The sequence below is a fragment of the Procambarus clarkii genome, chromosome 79 (assembly GCF_040958095.1).
Source record: "Procambarus clarkii isolate CNS0578487 chromosome 79, FALCON_Pclarkii_2.0, whole genome shotgun sequence".
Classification (NCBI taxonomy): Eukaryota; Metazoa; Arthropoda; class Malacostraca; order Decapoda; family Cambaridae; genus Procambarus; species Procambarus clarkii.
In genome coordinates, this window is record NC_091228.1 from 26,251,081 (window position 1) to 26,267,637 (window position 16,557).

The following is a 16,557-nucleotide window of genomic DNA, read 5'->3' on the forward strand; positions in this document are numbered from 1 at the left end:
TTGGGTCCAAAATATGACTCAGGTATCGAATTTTGGATGTTTGGGATATTTTGAAAACTGCAGGGGGGTTTGGGCAAAATGTGACCCACTGCCGCTTTCAGTAATTGGCATATTTTTGGTATAAAATTCGGAATTTCAAACTGCGAATAGGTGCAGAGAGCAAGAATTTGGGTCCAAAATATGGCTCAGGTATCGAATTTGGGATGTTTGGGATATTTTGAAAACTGCAGGGGGGTTTGGGCAAAATGTGACCCACCGCCGCTTTCAGTAATTGGCATATTTTTGGTATAAAAAGTCGGAATTTCAAACTGCGAATAGGTGCAAAGAGCCAGAATTTGAGTCCAAAATATGGCTCAGGTATCGAATTTGGGATATTATGAAAACTGCGGGGGGGTTTGGCAAAATGTGACCTACCGCCGCTTTCAGTAATTGGCATATTTTTGGTATAAAATTCGGAATTTCAAACTGCGAATAGGTGCAGAGAGCAAGAATTTGGGTCCAAAATATGACTCAGGTATCGAATTTGAGATGTTTGGGATATTTTGAAAATTGCAGGGGGGATTTGGGCAAAATGTGACCCACCGCCGCTTTCAGTAATTGGCAGATTTTTTGTATAAAAAGTCGGAATTTCAAACGGCGAATAGGTGCAGAGAGCCAGAATTTGGGTCCAAAATATGGCTCATTTATCGAATTTGGGATGTTTGGGATATTTTGAAAACTGCAGAGGGGTTTGGGCAAAATGTGACCCACTGCCGCTTTCAGTAATTGGCAGATTTTTGGTATAAAAAGTCGGAATTTCAAACTGCAAATAGGTGCAGAGAGCCAGAATTTGAGTCCAAAATATTGCTCAAGTATCGAATTTGGGATATTTTGAAAACTGCAGGGGGGTTTGGGCAAAATGTGACCCACCGCCGCTTTCAGTAATTGGCAGATTTTTGGTATAAAAATTCGGTATTTCTAACAGCGAATAGGTGCAGAGAGCCAAAATTTGGGTCCAAAATATGGCTCAGGTATCGAATTTGGGATGTTTGGGATATTTTGAAAACTGCAGGGGGGTTTGGGCAAAATGTGACCCACCGCCGCTTTCATTAATTGGCATATATTTGGTATAAAAAGTCGGAATTTCAAACTGCGAATAGGTGCAGAGAGCCAGAATTTGGGTCCAAAATATGGCTCAGGTATCGAATTTGGGATGTTTGGGATATTTTGAAAACTACAGGGGGTTTGGGCAAAATATGACCCACCGCCGCTTGCAGTAATTGGCATATTTTTGGTATAAAAATTCGGAATTTCAAACTGAGAATAAGTGCAGAGAGCCAGAATTTGGGTCCAAAATATGGCTCAAGTATCGAATTTTGGATGTTTGGGATATTTTGAAAACTGCAGGGGTGTTTGGGCAAAATGTGACCCACCGCCGCTTTCAGTAATTGGCATATTTTTGGTATAAAATTCGGAATATCAAACTGCGAATAGGTGCAGAGAGCAAGAATTTGAGTCCAAAATATGGCTCAGGTATCGAATTTGGGATATTATTAAAACTGCAGGGGGGTTTGGGCAAAATGTGACCCACCGCCGCTTTCAGTAATTGGCATATTTTTGGTATAAAATTCGAAATTTCAAACTGCGAATAGATGCAGAGAGCAAGAATTTGGGTCCAAAATATGACTCAGGTATCGAATTTTGGATGTTTGGGATATTTTGAAAACTGCAGGGGGGTTTGGGCAAAATGTGACCCACTGCCGCTTTCAGTAATTGGCATATTTTTGGTATAAAATTCGGAATTTCAAACTGCGAATAGGTGCAGAGAGCAAGAATTTGGGTCCAAAATATGGCTCAGGTATCGAATTTGGGATGTTTGGGATATTTTGAAAACTGCAGGGGGGTTTGGGCAAAATGTGACCCACCGCCGCTTTCAGTAATTGGCATATTTTTGGTATAAAAAGTCGGAATTTCAAACTGCGAATAGGTGCAAAGAGCCAGAATTTGAGTCCAAAATATGGCTCAGGTATCGAATTTGGGATATTATGAAAACTGCGGGGGGGTTTGGCAAAATGTGACCTACCGCCGCTTTCAGTAATTGGCATATTTTTGGTATAAAATTCGGAATTTCAAACTGCGAATAGGTGCAGAGAGCAAGAATTTGGGTCCAAAATATGACTCAGGTATCGAATTTGAGATGTTTGGGATATTTTGAAAATTGCAGGGGGGATTTGGGCAAAATGTGACCCACCGCCGCTTTCAGTAATTGGCAGATTTTTTGTATAAAAAGTCGGAATTTCAAACGGCGAATAGGTGCAGAGAGCCAGAATTTGGGTCCAAAATATGGCTCATTTATCGAATTTGGGATGTTTGGGATATTTTGAAAACTGCAGAGGGGTTTGGGCAAAATGTGACCCACTGCCGCTTTCAGTAATTGGCAGATTTTTGGTATAAAAAGTCGGAATTTCAAACTGCAAATAGGTGCAGAGAGCCAGAATTTGAGTCCAAAATATTGCTCAGGTATCGAATTTGGGATATTTTGAAAACTGCAGGGGGGTTTGGGCAAAATGTGACCCACCGCCGCTTTCAGTAATTGGCAGATTTTTGGTATAAAAATTCGGTATTTCTAACAGCGAATAGGTGCAGAGAGCCAAAATTTGGGTCCAAAATATGGCTCAGGTATCGAATTTGGGATGTTTGGGATATTTTGAAAACTGCAGGGGGGTTTGGGCAAAATGTGACCCACCGCCGCTTTCAGTAATTGGCATATTTTTGGTATAAAAAGGCGGATTTTCAAACTGGGAATAGGTTCAGAGAGCAAGATTTTGGGTCAAAATATGGGTCAGGTATTGAATTTAGGATGTTTGGGATACTTTGAAAACTGCAGGGGGGTTTGGGCAAAATGTGACCCACCGCCGCTTTCATTAATTGGCATATATTTGGTATAAAAAGTCGGAATTTCAAACTGCGAATAGGTGCAGAGAGCCAGAATTTGGGTCCAAAATATGGCTCAGGTATCGAATTTGGGATGTTTGGGATATTTTGAAAACTACAGGGGGTTTGGGCAAAATATGACCCACCGCCGCTTGCAGTAATTGGCATATTTTTGGTATAAAAATTCGGAATTTCAAACTGAGAATAAGTGCAGAGAGCCAGAATTTGGGTCCAAAATATGGCTCAAGTATCGAATTTTGGATGTTTGGGATATTTTGAAAACTGCAGGGGTGTTTGGGCAAAATGTGACCCACCGCCGCTTTCAGTAATTGGCATATTTTTGGTATAAAATTCGGAATATCAAACTGCGAATAGGTGCAGAGAGCAAGAATTTGAGTCCAAAATATGGCTCAGGTATCGAATTTGGGATATTATTAAAACTGCAGGGGGGTTTGGGCAAAATGTGACCCACCGCCGCTTTCAGTAATTGGCATATTTTTGGTATAAAATTCGGAATTTCAAACTGCGAATAGATGCAGAGAGCAAGAATTTGGGTCCAAAATATGACTCAGGTATCGAATTTTGGATGTTTGGGATATTTTGAAAACTGCAGGGGGGTTTGGGCAAAATGTGACCCACTGCCGCTTTCAGTAATTGGCATATTTTTGGTATAAAATTCGGAATTTCAAACTGCGAATAGGTGCAGAGAGCAAGAATTTGGGTCCAAAATATGGCTCAGGTATCGAATTTGGGATGTTTGGGATATTTTGAAAACTGCAGGGGGGTTTGGGCAAAATGTGACCCACCGCCGCTTTCAGTAATTGGCATATTTTTGGTATAAAAAGTCGGAATTTCAAACTGCGAATAGGTGCAAAGAGCCAGAATTTGAGTCCAAAATATGGCTCAGGTATCGAATTTGGGATATTATGAAAACTGCGGGGGGGTTTGGCAAAATGTGACCTACCGCCGCTTTCAGTAATTGGCATATTTTTGGTATAAAATTCGGAATTTCAAACTGCGAATAGGTGCAGAGAGCAAGAATTTGGGTCCAAAATATGACTCAGGTATCGAATTTGAGATGTTTGGGATATTTTGAAAATTGCAGGGGGGATTTGGGCAAAATGTGACCCACCGCCGCTTTCAGTAATTGGCAGATTTTTTGTATAAAAAGTCGGAATTTCAAACGGCGAATAGGTGCAGAGAGCCAGAATTTGGGTCCAAAATATGGCTCATTTATCGAATTTGGGATGTTTGGGATATTTTGAAAACTGCAGAGGGGTTTGGGCAAAATGTGACCCACTGCCGCTTTCAGTAATTGGCAGATTTTTGGTATAAAAAGTCGGAATTTCAAACTGCAAATAGGTGCAGAGAGCCAGAATTTGAGTCCAAAATATTGCTCAAGTATCGAATTTGGGATATTTTGAAAACTGCAGGGGGGTTTGGGCAAAATGTGACCCACCGCCGCTTTCAGTAATTGGCAGATTTTTGGTATAAAAATTCGGTATTTCTAACAGCGAATAGGTGCAGAGAGCCAAAATTTGGGTCCAAAATATGGCTCAGGTATCGAATTTGGGATGTTTGGGATATTTTGAAAACTGCAGGGGGGTTTGGGCAAAATGTGACCCACCGCCGCTTTCATTAATTGGCATATATTTGGTATAAAAAGTCGGAATTTCAAACTGCGAATAGGTGCAGAGAGCCAGAATTTGGGTCCAAAATATGGCTCAGGTATCGAATTTGGGATGTTTGGGATATTTTGAAAACTACAGGGGGTTTGGGCAAAATATGACCCACCGCCGCTTGCAGTAATTGGCATATTTTTGGTATAAAAATTCGGAATTTCAAACTGAGAATAAGTGCAGAGAGCCAGAATTTGGGTCCAAAATATGGCTCAAGTATCGAATTTTGGATGTTTGGGATATTTTGAAAACTGCAGGGGTGTTTGGGCAAAATGTGACCCACCGCCGCTTTCAGTAATTGGCATATTTTTGGTATAAAATTCGGAATATCAAACTGCGAATAGGTGCAGAGAGCAAGAATTTGAGTCCAAAATATGGCTCAGGTATCGAATTTGGGATATTATTAAAACTGCAGGGGGGTTTGGGCAAAATGTGACCCACCGCCGCTTTCAGTAATTGGCATATTTTTGGTATAAAATTCGAAATTTCAAACTGCGAATAGATGCAGAGAGCAAGAATTTGGGTCCAAAATATGACTCAGGTATCGAATTTTGGATGTTTGGGATATTTTGAAAACTGCAGGGGGGTTTGGGCAAAATGTGACCCACTGCCGCTTTCAGTAATTGGCATATTTTTGGTATAAAATTCGGAATTTCAAACTGCGAATAGGTGCAGAGAGCAAGAATTTGGGTCCAAAATATGGCTCAGGTATCGAATTTGGGATGTTTGGGATATTTTGAAAACTGCAGGGGGGTTTGGGCAAAATGTGACCCACCGCCGCTTTCAGTAATTGGCATATTTTTGGTATAAAAAGTCGGAATTTCAAACTGCGAATAGGTGCAAAGAGCCAGAATTTGAGTCCAAAATATGGCTCAGGTATCGAATTTGGGATATTATGAAAACTGCGGGGGGGTTTGGCAAAATGTGACCTACCGCCGCTTTCAGTAATTGGCATATTTTTGGTATAAAATTCGGAATTTCAAACTGCGAATAGGTGCAGAGAGCAAGAATTTGGGTCCAAAATATGACTCAGGTATCGAATTTGAGATGTTTGGGATATTTTGAAAATTGCAGGGGGGATTTGGGCAAAATGTGACCCACCGCCGCTTTCAGTAATTGGCAGATTTTTTGTATAAAAAGTCGGAATTTCAAACGGCGAATAGGTGCAGAGAGCCAGAATTTGGGTCCAAAATATGGCTCATTTATCGAATTTGGGATGTTTGGGATATTTTGAAAACTGCAGAGGGGTTTGGGCAAAATGTGACCCACTGCCGCTTTCAGTAATTGGCAGATTTTTGGTATAAAAAGTCGGAATTTCAAACTGCAAATAGGTGCAGAGAGCCAGAATTTGAGTCCAAAATATTGCTCAGGTATCGAATTTGGGATATTTTGAAAACTGCAGGGGGGTTTGGGCAAAATGTGACCCACCGCCGCTTTCAGTAATTGGCAGATTTTTGGTATAAAAATTCGGTATTTCTAACAGCGAATAGGTGCAGAGAGCCAAAATTTGGGTCCAAAATATGGCTCAGGTATCGAATTTGGGATGTTTGGGATATTTTGAAAACTGCAGGGGGGTTTGGGCAAAATGTGACCCACCGCCGCTTTCAGTAATTGGCATATTTTTGGTATAAAAAGGCGGATTTTCAAACTGGGAATAGGTTCAGAGAGCAAGATTTTGGGTCAAAATATGGGTCAGCTATTGAATTTAGGATGTTTGAGATACTTTGAAAACTGCAGGGGGGTTTGGGCAAAATGTGACCCACCGCCGCTTTCATTAATTGGCATATATTTGGTATAAAAAGTCGGAATTTCAAACTGCGAATAGGTGCAGAGAGCCAGAATTTGGGTCCAAAATATGGCTCAGGTATCGAATTTGGGATGTTTGGGATATTTTGAAAACTGCAGGGGGTTTGGGCAAAATATGACCCACCGCCGCTTGCAGTAATTGGCATATTTTTGGTATAAAAATTCGGAATTTCAAACTGAGAATAAGTGCAGAGAGCCAGAATTTGGGTCCAAAATATGGCTCAAGTATCGAATTTTGGATGTTTGGGATATTTTGAAAACTGCAGGGGTGTTTGGGCAAAATGTGACCCACCGCCGCTTTCAGTAATTGGCATATTTTTGGTATAAAATTCGGAATATCAAACTGCGAATAGGTGCAGAGAGCAAGAATTTGAGTCCAAAATATGGCTCAGGTATCGAATTTGGGATATTATTAAAACTGCAGGGGGGTTTGGGCAAAATGTGACCCACCGCCGCTTTCAGTAATTGGCATATTTTTGGTATAAAATTCGGAATTTCAAACTGCGAATAGATGCAGAGAGCAAGAATTTGGGTCCAAAATATGACTCAGGTATCGAATTTGGGATGTTTGGGATATTTTGAAAATTGCAAGGGGGTTTAGGCAAAATGTGACCCACCGCCACTTTCAATAATTGGCAGATTTTTTGTATAAAAAGTCGGAATTTCAAGCGGCGAAAAGGTGCAGAGAGCAAGAATTTGGGTACAAAATATGGCTCAGGTATTTGAATTTGGGATGTTTGGGATATTTTGAAAACTGCAGAGGGGTTTGGGCAAAATGTGACCCACTGCCGCTTTCAGTAATTGGCAGATTTTTGGTAAAAAAAGTCGGAATTTCTAACAGCGAATAGGTGCAGAGAGCCAGAATTTGGGTCCAAAATATGGCTCAGGTATCGAATTTGGGATGTTTGGGATATTTTGAAAACTGCAGGGGGGTTTGGGCAAAATGTGACCCACCGCCGCTTTCAGTAATTGGCATATTTTTGGTATAAAAAGGCGGAATTTCAAACTGGGAATAGGTTCAGAGAGCAAGATTTTGGGTCAAAATATAGCTCAGGTATTGAATTTGGGATGTTTGGGATATTTTGAAAACTGCAGGGGGGTTTGGGCAAAATGTGACCCACCGCCGCTTTCAGTAATTGGCATATTTTTGGTATAAAAAGTCGGAAATTCAAACTGCGAATAGGTGCAGAGAGCCAGAATTTGGGTCCAAAATATGGCTCAAATATCGAATATGGGATGTTTGGGATATTTTGAAAACTGCAGGGGGGTTTGGGCAAAATGTGACCCACCGTAGCTTTCAGTAATTGGCATATTTTTGGTATAAAAAGTCGGAATTTCAAACTGCGAATAAGTGCAGAGAGCCTGAATTTGGGTCCAAAATACGGCTCAGGTATCGAATTTGGGATGTTTTGGATATTTTGAAAACTGCAGGGGGGTTTGGGCAAAATGTGAAACACCGCCGCTTTCAGTAATTGGCATATTTTTGGTATAAAATGCGGAATTTCAAACGGCGAATAGGTGCAGAGGGCCAGAATTTGGCTCCAAAATATGGCTCAGCTATCGAATTTGGGATGTTTGGGATATTTTGAAAACTGCAAGGGGGTTTGGGCAAAATGTGACCCACCGCCGCTTTCAGTAATTGGCATATTTTTTGTATAAAAATTCGGAATTTCAAACTGCGAATAAGTGCAGAGAGCCAGAATTTGGGTCCAAAATATGGCTCAGGTATCGAATTTGGGATGTTTGTGATATTTTGAAAAATGCAGGGGGGTTTGGGCAAAATGTGACCCACCGCCGCTTTCAGTAATTGGCAGATTTTTGGTATAAAATTCGGAATTTCAAACTGCGAATAGGTGCAGAGAGCCAGAATTTGGGTCCAAAATATGGCTCAGGTATCGAATTTGGGATGTTTGGGATATTTTGAAAACTGTAGGGGGGTTTGGGCAAAATGTGACCCACCGCCGCTTTCAGTAATTGGCATATTTTTGGTATAATAAGTCGAAATTCAAACTGCGAATAGGTGCAGAGAGCGAGAATTTGGGTCCAAAATATGGCTTAAGTATCGAATATGGGATGTTTCGGATATTTTGAAAACTGCAGGGGGGTTTGGCCAAAATGTGACCCACCGCCGCTTTCAGTAATTGGCATATTTTTGGTATAAAAAGTCGGAACTTCAAACTGCGAATAGGTGCAAAGAGCCAGAATTTGAGTCCAAAATATGGCTCATGTATCGAATTTGGGATATTTTGAAAACTGCAGGGGGGTTTGGGCAAAATGTGACCCACCGCCGCTTTCAGTAATTGGCAGATTTTTAGAATAAAATTCGGAATTTCTAACAGCGAATAGGTGCACAGAGCCAGAATTTGTGTCCAAAATATGGCTCAGGTATCGAATTTGGGATGTTTGGGATATTTTGAAAACTGCAGGGGGGTTTGGGCAAAATGTGACCCACCGCCGCTTTCAGTAATTGGCATATTTTTGGCATAAAAAGGCGGAATTTCAAACTGGGAATAGGTTCAGAGAGCCAGATTTTGGGTCAAAATATGGCTCAGGTATTGAATTTGGGATGTTTGGGATATTTTGAAAACTGCAGGGGGGTTTGGGCAAAATGTGACCCACCGCCGCTTTCATTAATTGGCATATTTTTGGTATAAAAAGTCGGAATTTCAAACTGCGAATAGGTGCAGAGAGCCAGAATTTGGGTCCAAAATACGGCTCAGGTATCGAATTTGGGATGTTTTGGATATTTTGAAAACTGCAGGGGGGTTTGGGCAAAATGTGACCCACCGCCGCTTTCAGTAATTGGCATATTTTTGGTATAAAAAGTCGGAATTTCAAACTGCGAATAAGTGCAGAGAGCCAGAATTTGGGTCCAAATTATGGCTCAGGTATCGAATTTTGGATGTTTGTGATATTTTGAAAACTGCAGGGGGGTTTGGGCAAAATGTGACCCACTGCCGCTTTCAGTAATTGGCATATTTTTGGTATAAAATTCGGAATTTCAAACTGCGAATAGGTGCAGAGAGCAAGAATTTGAGTCCAAAATATGACTCAGGTATCGAATTTGGATGTTTGGGATATTTTGAAAATTGCAGGGGGGTTTGGGCAAAATGTGACCCACCGCCGCTTTCAGTAATTGCCAGTTTTTTTGTATAAAAAGTCGGAATTTCAAACGGCGAATAGGTGCAGAGAGCCAGAATTTGGGTCCAAAATATGGCTCAGGTATCGAATTTGGGATGTTTGGGATATTTTGAAAACTGCAGAGGGGTTTGGGCAAAATGTGACCCACTGCCGCTTGTAGTAATTGGCAGATTTTTGGTATAAAAAGTCGGAATTTCAAACTGCGAAAAGGTGCAGAAAGCTAGAATTTGAGTCCAAAATATGGTTCAGGTATCGAATTTGGGATATTTTGAAAACTGCAGGGGGGTTTGGGCAAAATGTGACCCACCGCCGCTTTCAGTAATTGGCAGATTTTTGGTATAAAAAGTCGGAATTTCTAACAGCGAATAGATGCAGAGAGCCAGAATTTGGGTCCAAAATATGGCTCAGATATCGAATTTAGGATGTTTGGGATATTTTGAAAACTGCAGGGGGGTTTGGGCAAAATGTGACCCACCGCCGCTTTCAGTAATTGGCATATTTTTGGTATAAAAAGGCGGAATTTCAAACTGGGAATAGGTTCAGAGAGCAAGATTTTGGGTCAAAATATGGCTCAGGTATTGAATTTAGGATGTTTGGGATACTTTGAAAACTGCAGGGGGGTTTGGGCAAAATGTGACCCACCGCCGCTTTCAGTAATTGGCATATTTTTGGTATAAAAAGTCGGAATTTCAAACTGCGAATAGGTGCAGAGAGCCAGAATTTGAGTCCAAAATATGGTTCAGGTATCGAATTTGGGATATTTTGAAAACTGCAGGGGGGTTTGGGCAAAATGTGACCCACCGCCGCTTTCAGTAATTGGCATATTTTTGGTATAAAAAGGCGGAATTTCAAACGGCGAATAGGTGAAGAGAGCCAGAATTTGGCTCCAAAATATGGCTCAGGTATTGAATTTGGGATGTTTGGGATATTTTGAAAACTGAAGGGGGTTTGGGCAAAATATGACCCACCGCCTCTTTCAGTAATTGGCATATTTTTGGTATAAAAAGTCGGAATTTCAAACTGCGAATAAGGGCAGAGAGCCAGAATTTGGGTCCAAAATATGGCTCAGGTATCGAATTTGGGATGTTTGGAATATTTTGAAAACTGCAGGGGGGTTTGGGATAAATGTGTCCCACCGCCGCTTTCAGTAATTGGCATATTTTTGGTATAAAAAGTCGGAAATTCAAACTGCGAATAGGTGCAGAGAGCCAGAATTTGGGTCCAAAATATGGCTCAAGTATCGAATATGGGATGTTTGGGATATTTTGAAAACTGCAGGGAGGGTTTGGGCAAAATGTGACCCACTGCCGCTTTCAGTAATTGGCAGATTTTTGGTATAAAAAGTCGGAATTTCAAACGACGAATAGTTGCAGAGAGCCAGAATTTGGGTTCAAAATATGGCTCAGGTATCGAATTTGGGATGTTTGGGATATTTTGAAAATTGCAGGGGGGTTTGGGCAAAATGTGACCCACCGCCTCTTTCAGTAAGTGGCATATTTTTGGTATAAAATTCGGAATTTCAAACTGCGAATAGGTGCAGAGAGCAAGAATTTGGGTCCAAAATATGACTCAGGTATCGAATTTGGGATGTTTGGGATATTTTGAAAATTGCAGGGGGGTTTGGGCAAAATGTGACCCACCGCCTCTTTCAGTAAGTGGCATATTTTTTGTATAAAAATTCGGAATTTCAAACGGCGAATAGGTGCAGAGAGTCAGAATTTGGGTCCAAAATATGGCTCAGGTATCGAATTTGGGATGTTTGGGATATTTTGAAAACTGCAGAGGGGTTTGGGCAAAATGTGACCCACTGCCGCTTTCAGTAATTGGCATATTTTTGGTATAAAAAGTCGGAATTTCAAACTGCGAATAGGTGCAGAGAGCCAGAATTTGGGTCGAAAATATGGCCCAGGTATCGAATTTGGGATGTTTGGGATATTTTGAAAACTGCAGGGGGGTTTGGGAAAAATGTGACCCACCGCCGCTTTCAGTAATTGGCATATTTTTGGTATAAAAAGTCGGAATTTCAAACTGCGAATAGGTGCAGAGAGCCAGAATTTGAATCCAAAATATGGCTCAGGTATCGAATTTGGGATATTTTGAAAACAACGATGGGTCATATTTTGCCCAAACTCCCCTGCAGTTTTTAAAATGTCTGAAATGTCGGATATTTGACTCCTGAGCATGATTTTTGAGCCGAAGTCTGACTCTCTGCACCTATTTTCAGTTTCAAATTACGAATTTTCATACCGAAAATATGCCAATTACTGAAAACAGCAATGGGTCATATTTTGCACAAACCCCCCTGCAGTTTTTAAAATGTTTTAAATGTCGGAAGTTTGACTCCTGAGCGTGATTTTTGAGCCGAATTCTGACTCTCTGCACCAATTTTCAGTTTCAAATTACGACGTTTCATACCGAAAATATGCCAATTACTGTAAACGGCGATGGGTCATATTTTGCCCAAACCCCCCTGCAGTTTTCAAAAGGTCTGAAATGTCAGAAATTTGACTCCTGAGAGTGATTTTTGAGCCGAATTCTGACTCTCTGCACCTATTTTCAGTTTCAAATTACGAATTTTTATACCAAAAATATGCCAATTACTGAAAAGGGCGATGGGTCATATTTTGCCCAAACCTCCCTGCAGTTTTCAAAATGTCTGAAATGTCGGAAATTTGACTCCTGAGTGATTTTTGAGCCGAATTCTGACTCTCTGCACCTATTTTCAGTTTCAAATTACGACTTTTTATACCGAAAATATGCCAATTACTGTAAACGATGATGGGTCATATTTTGCCCAAACCCCCCTGCAGTTTTCAAAATGTTTGAAAAGTCGAAAATTTGACTTCTGAGCGTGATTTTTTATCCGAATTCTGACTCTCTGCATATTTTTTCAGTTTCATATTACGACTTTTTATACCGAAAATATGCTAATTACTGAAAACGTCGATGGGGTCATTTTTTGCCCAAACCCCCCTGCAGTTTTTAAAATGTCTGAAATGTCGGAAATTTGACTCCTGAGCGTGATTTTGTATCCGAATTCTGACTCTCTGCACCTATTTTCAGTTTCAAATTACGAATTTTCATACCGAAAATATGCCAATTACTGAAAACAGCGATGGGTCATATTTTGCCCAAACCCCCCTGTAGTTTTTAAAATGTCTGAAATGTCGGAAATTTTACTCCTGAGCGTGATTTTTGAGCCGAATTCTGACTCTCTGCACCTATTTTCAGTTTCAAATTACGACTTTTCATACCGAAAATATGCTTATTACTGAAAACAACGATAGGTCATATTTTGCCCAAACTCCCCTGCAGTTTTTAAAATGTCTGAAATGTCCGATATTTGACTCCTGAGCATGATTTTTGAGCCGAATTCTGACTCTCTGCACCTATTTTCAGTTTCAAATTACGACGTTTCATACCGAAAATATGCCAATTACTGTTAACGGCGATGGGTCATATTTTGCCCAAACCCCCCTGCAGTTTTCAAAATGTCTAAAATGTCGGAAATTTGACTCCTGACCGTTATTTTTGAGCCGAATTCTGACTCTCTGCACCTATTTTCAGTTTCAAATTACGACGTTTCATACCGAAAATATGCCAATTACTGTAAACGGCGATGGGTCACATTTTGGCCAAACCCCCCCTGCAGTTTTCAAAATGTCTGAAATGTCGGAAATTTGACTCCTGAGCGTGATTTTGTATCCGAATTCTGACTCTCTGCACCTATATGCAGTGTCAAATTACGACTTTTTATACCGAAAATATGTCAATTACTGTAAACGGTGATAGGTCGTATTTTGCCCAAACCCCCCTGCAGTTTACAAAATGTCTGAAATGTCGGAAATTTGACTCCTGAGCGTGATTTTGTATCCGAATTCTGACTCTCTGCACCTATATGCAGTGTCAAATTACGACTTTTTATACCGAAAATATGCCAATTACTGTAAACGGTGATAGGTCATATTTTGCCCAAACCCCCCTGCAGTTTACAAAATGTCTGAAATGTCGGAAATTTGACTTCTGAGCGTGATTTTTTATCCGTATTCTGACTCTCTGCACCTTTTTTCAGTTTTAAATTACGACTTTTTATACCGAAAATATGCCAATTACTGAAAACGACGATGGGTCATATTTTGCCCAAACCCCCTTGCAGTTTTCAAAATGTCTGAAATGTCGGAAAAATGACTCCTGAGCGTGATTTTTTAGCCGAATTCTGACTCTCTGCACCTATTTTCAGTTTCAAATTACGAATTTTCATACCGAAAATATGCCAATTACTGAAAACAGCAATGGGTCATATTTTGCCCAAACCCCCCTGCAGTTTTTAAAATGTCTTAAATGTCGGAAGTTTGATTCCTGGGCGTGATTTTTGAGCCGAATTCTGACTTTCTGCACCTATTTTCAGTTTCAAATTACGACGTTTCATACCGAAAATATGCCAATTCCTGTAAACGGCGATAGGTCATATTTTGCCAAAACCCCCCTGCAGTTTTCAAAATGTCTGAATTGTCGGAAATTTGACTCCTGAGAGTGATTTTTGAGCCGAATTCTGACTCTCTGCACTTATTTTCAGTTTCAAATTACGACTTTTTATACCGAAAATGTGCTAATTACTGAAAACGTCGATGGGTCATATTTTGCCCAAACCCCCCCTGCAGTTTTCAAAATGTCTGAAATGTCAGAAATTTGACTCCTGAGCGTGATTTTTGAGCCGAATTCTGACTCTCTGCACCTATTTTCAGTTTCAAATTACGACGTTTCATACCGAAAATATGCCAATTACTGTAAACGGCGATGGGTCATATTTTGCCCAAACCCCCCTGCAGTTTTCAAAATGTCTGAAATGTCGGAAATTTGACTCCTGAGCGTGATTTTTGAGCCGAATTCAGACTCTCAGCACCTATTTTCAGTTTCAAATTACGACTTTTCATACCGAAAATATGCTTATTACTGAAAACAACGATGGGTCATATTTTGCCCAAACTCCCCTGCAGTTTTTAAAATGTCTGAAATGTCGGATATTTGACTCCTGAGCATGATTTTTGAGCCGAATTCTGACTCTCTGCACCTATTTTCAGTTTCAAATTACGACATTTCATACCGAAAATATGCCAATTACTGTAAACTGCGATGGGTCATATTTTGCCAAAAGCCCCCTGCAGTTTTCAAAATGTCTGAAATGTCGGAAATTTCACTCCTGAGCGTGATTTTTGAGCCGAATTCTGACTCTCTGCACCTATTTTCAGATTCAAATTACAACGTTTCATACCGAAAATATGCCAATTACTGTAAACGGCGATGGGTCACATTTTGGCCAAACCCCCCCTGCAGTTTTCAAAATGTCTGAAATGTCGGAAATTTGACTCCTGAGCGTGATTTTGTATCCGAATTCTGACTCTCTGCACCTATATGCAGTGTCATATTACGACTTTTTATACCGAAAATATGCCAATTACTGTAAACGGTGATAGGTCATATTTTGCCCAAACCCCCCTGCAGTTTACAAAATGTCTGAAATGTCGGAAATTTGACTTCTGAGCGTGATTTTTTATCCGAATTCTGACTCTCTGCACCTATTTTCAGTTTCAAATTACGACGTTTCATACCGAAAATATGCCAATTACTGTAAACGGCGATGGGTCATATTTTGCCCAAACCCCCCTGCAGTTTTCAAAATGTCTGAAATGTCCGAAATTTGACTCCTGAGAGTGATTTTTGAGCCGAATTCTGACTCTCTGCACCTATTTTCAGTTTCAAATTACTACTTTTTATACCGAAAATATGCTAATTACTGAAAGCGTCGATGGGTCATATTTTGCCTAAACCCCCCAGCAGTTTTCAAAATGTCTGAAATGTCGGAAATTTGACTCCTGAGCGTGATTTTTGAGCCGAATTCTGACTCTCTGCACCTATTTTCAGTTTCAAATTACGACGTTTCAAACCGAAAATATGCCAATTACTCTAAACGGTGATGTGTCATTTTTTGCCCAAACTCCCCTGCAGTTTTCAAAATGTCTGAAATGTCGGAAATTTGACTCTTGAGCATGATTTTGCATCCAAATTCTGACTCTCTGCACCTATTTTCAGTTTCAAATTACGACTTTTTATACCAAAAATATGCCAATTACTGAAAAGGGCGATGTGTCATATTTTGCCCAAACCCCCCTGCAGTTTTCAAAATGTCTGAAATGTCGGAAATTTGACTCCTAAGAGTGATTTTTGAGCCGAATTCTGACTCTCTGCACCTATTTTCAGTTTCAAATTACGACTCTTCATACCGAAAATATGCCAATTACTGAAAACAGCAATGGGTCATATTTTGCCCAACCCCCCTGCAGTTTTTAAAATGTCTGAAATGTCGGAAATTTTACTCCTGAGCGTGATTTTTGAGCCGAATTCTGACTCTCTGCACCTATTTTCAGTTTTAAATTACGACTTTTTATACCTAAAATATGCCAATTATTGAAAACGACGATGGGTCATATTTTGCCCAAACCCCCCTGCAGTTTTCAAAATGTCTGAAATGTCGGAAATTTGACTCCTGAGCGTGACTTTTGAGCCGAATTCTGACTCTCTGCACCTATTTTCAGTTTCAAATTACGACTTTTCATACCGAAAATATGCCAATTACTGTAAACGGCGATGGGTCATATTTTGCCCAAACCCCGCTGCAGTTTTCAAAATGTCTAAAATTTCGGAAATTTGACTATTGAGCGTGATTTTTGAGCCGAATTCTGACTCTCTGCACCTGTTTTCAGTTTCAAATTACGACTTTACATACCGAAAATATGCCAATTACTGAAAAAAGCAATGGTCATATTTTGCATAAACCCCCCTGCAGGTTTTAAAATGTCTGAAATGTCGGAAATTTGACTCCTGAGCGTGATTTTTGAGCCGAATTCTGACTCTCTGCACCTATTTTCAGTTTCAAATTACGACGTTTCATACCGAAAATATGCCAATTACTGTAAACAGCGATGGGTCATATTTTGCCCAAACCCCCCTGCAGTTTTCA